The sequence below is a fragment of the Apium graveolens genome, chromosome 1, assembly GCF_009905375.1.
Source record: "Apium graveolens cultivar Ventura chromosome 1, ASM990537v1, whole genome shotgun sequence".
Classification (NCBI taxonomy): Eukaryota; Viridiplantae; Streptophyta; class Magnoliopsida; order Apiales; family Apiaceae; genus Apium; species Apium graveolens.
The window spans coordinates 57,089,855-57,093,535 of NC_133647.1; positions in this window are offsets into that span (position 1 = coordinate 57,089,855).

A 3,681-nucleotide genomic window follows, 5' to 3' on the forward strand; every position below is an offset into this window, starting at 1 on the left:
ACAAATAAAAAGTTCAAGTGGATGATGACTTGGAACTTAATGGGGAGTACGTTCCTGGACAAGATAGCTGCGAAGCTGAAGACGATGAAGACATGGTTGCTAAGAAGGTTGCTAAAGAAAAACAATCTTTCAAGATTAAAGCTAAAACGGTGAAGAAAGTGTCCAATCCTATTGGCAGGGCGCCAATGACACGTTCAAGGACCGTAGGTCCTTCATCTACACAGGTATGTAATTTCATTTGTGTTGTGGACTTTTTAACAGTTTTTGGTTCTTACACTATTTTTAATTGCGTTAATAACTACTAACATTCTGAAAACTCACTTCATCCTCCATCTTGAAAGTCAACCCCTCCGGTAACTGAACCATCATCCCCTGTTTTACCACCTCCCCCTCCCTTGCCTAAAGATATATCACCAACCTTTCCTCAGAGAGTGGCACCACCAAAAAAGTATAGTAATCAGGGTATTGGTTCAATGGAGGCTTATACTTGATGAAAGAACGCCAGAAAACATTAGAAAAAGAAAAAAACCAAACTGATGATGGTGGTCAGCCATGTGAAGAAGAAACTCATGAGGAAGCCACATCTCCTGGTAATAACTATTTTTTCTACTATTGGCTTGGTTCAATAATTTGAATAGGTTCTTGGCTTAATCTTTTTTACAACTTTTTGGTCCAGAAAAGAAGAGGAAGCGTAGAGGACCCACTTTAATGAAAGCAGTGTACACAAGAAAAGAAGATGAGAAGAAGATTATTAAGCTGAACAAGGAGTTGCAGGCCGTGGTTGATGATGACAAAACCTTGTCTGAATTCAAGGATTTTTTGGGGACATTGGGTAGGCAGTCTGTCCCCCTTGATTCAATTATCTGGCATAGAGTTCCTGAGCAACTGAAGGAGGATTTATGGAAATTTGTGAAGGTAAACACAAAAAATAATCTATGTATAATATCTATTTTTGTATTTTTGTTCATAGTATATGATTAATTAAAATTGACACTCTATATCCCTGAGATGTAAAAGGCAGCTAATAATTTAACTTAATTTATTTAGACAAAATATGAGATTCCCGAAGAGGGAAGAACTTACACATTAAGGACCATTGGTGCTCTGTGGAGGCTGCACAAAAGCCGAGTTAAGCAGAGTCATTATTTTGCTTATGATAATGATGACGACAGGCTGAAAAACAAGCCTAATGTCATTCCACTTGAAGAATTCAAGGTGCTTCTTAAATATTGGGGGAATGAAGAAGTTTAGGTATATGTATTTATTTATCAATCACTTAGCTAGATGTCCACCTTATCGCAATGTTTTTTTGAAAAATTGGTGGAACTTATTTTATATTTATGCACCTTATTGGATAATCAGGATCGAGCTAGGAAAAATGCAAAAAATCGTACATTGATTATAGAAACACACACAACTGGTCGTAAAAGTTTTGCTCAAATTGGCAAGAAAATTGTATGTCCAGCGTTTAAAAATTGATTTCCTTTTCTCTGTTTTAATCATCGCATTTCTGTTTTCTTGCATTATATTAGTTTGACATAATGCCATTCTTTGCATTTTTTCACAAAAAGAGGAAAAGAAAATTGATCCATCTGAATTAGCTCCAAAAGATGATATTTACTCAAAAACTCGCAAACGGGAACCAGGATGACAGTATTTTATTGCAACACCATCAATATCTTGCTAAAACTGGCAAAAATGTTGCAATAAAGCAAGTTATTGTGACACATTTAAATGTTGCAATAAGTCCAAAAAATGTTGTTATAGGTTTCTATTGCAACGGCAGTAAATGCAACGCCGAATTTTAGTAAAAATGTTGCAAAAACTCTATTATAACATATTTGGTATCTTTTACTACACTTTATTGGGGTTGCAATAGCCCATATATGGTGTAGTGAGCATTATCTAAGTAATCAGGTGAATTAGAATTGTTTTGGTGCTAATTTGGTGTCCAGGTGGGGTTGGAATAAAAGCTCATGGAAAGCGAAATCGAAGCAGCAAGATTCAAGAAGAAATATGAGTTTTTCCCAGAAGGACGGCGCGCACGAGCTGTGATAGCGCGCGGCCACGCCGGGATTCCAGAGATGCAGCGCGCCCCCACTATGATAGCGTGCGGCCGCGCCGGTGCCGAATTCAAGAATCCTGTTTCTACTTTGATTCTAAAAGGGAAGACTTCCAGATTGTTTAGGGCTGCTAAATATATTCAAATAAGGTTGTTTTAACAGAGAGACGTACCAGAGCGCAAGGAGAGCCGTAAGAAGACCGTTTTAGCACGGTTTCAACGAAGATGAAGAAGATCTTGTTTTTTACTTGTGAAACTTTGTTCTAAGTTGTAACTTGGATGCTAGTTTTCTTATTTGTGAAACTTACTCTTGTTTCATACTTGGTTTTATTCATTTGTTATAAGGACTATGTTTATTACACCATGCTTTCATCAGAACCAACGTTGATGATGAGTCCGATTATAGGATAATCATTATCGTGGGGTTCTAGCGGATTTATTTATGGATTTATTTTGTTAAATTGTTTTTATGCCTTAGTGTGTGGTGATTGTATGATAACCTAGTATTGGGTGTGCTTACTCCTCTTATAAGAGTCGCGAACTTGTAAGATTTTGTGTTAATTCTTAATGAAGCAACAGTGAATTTAAGGATTTAGAACTTGCCATGCTAGCATAGGTTCATGTGTTATTGTTATGCATGATTCGTAGGTAATTTTACCCGTCTTACTTGCCATGTGTAATCATGATAGATAACTTGTGCTTTAAACCTTTATATTGTCAATATCTACAGACATGTAGGGTCTCAATATAATTGGTGTCTATTCAGCTTCTATCTCTTTTGTGGATGTCTGTTAGTATGTTCTTCGTGCAACGAAAGTTGGCGATTAGCAATTTCGTGTTATCTGATTATTGTCATCACCATTGCATGCTAAGGTTAAGAATAATAAGTCTATTGAATGAAATATTTAATGAAGTTAGAAACCCATGTTTATCTCATATAATCACAACAATCTTTACTCTCTTAGTATAATCATTAGTATAATTCGTAGTATATGAAAGGAATATGTCTTAAGTCCAATCATGTATTAGGATTTAGGAATAACTTTTTATGTAATCTGTTTTGATTTCATTGATATTAATAAAAGACTTGTTTTGTTTTTATTACGGGCTCTATCTATTTAAGTGTTTAAATAAGATATACCATAGTTTAGAGTAAAGCTTTTTATGGATTATGATGAGATCATAATAGTGAGACCTAAAAGATGATAACTCTAAACTTAAATAGTTCCTGGTCGTAGGATTACTAACTGGTAATTAATAATCCGCAGAGATCGGTACATACTATGCTTGCTTCATTATGAAGGATGTCTGTTCTCATAGACATTTGTGTGGTAATACTATAGCTAGTATGTAGGTGTTTATTATAGAATAAGTTCAATGAACATGACTCGCACAGCTGAACAACTGGTGGAGTTCACTCACGTGTCAGCAGTTGTTCACATAGTGATAGTAGTACAAGTATCCTTAGACTTGAGGTCATCATAGTCATCTTGTGTACACTGAACTATGCTTTGGTTTAGTTCTTAGTCTCCAGGGACAATTATTAGGGCTCTACTGGGTATAGGAATTTGTACACGAAGATAGTGTATGATCAATAAAGGATCTACCCCTTTCAGTGA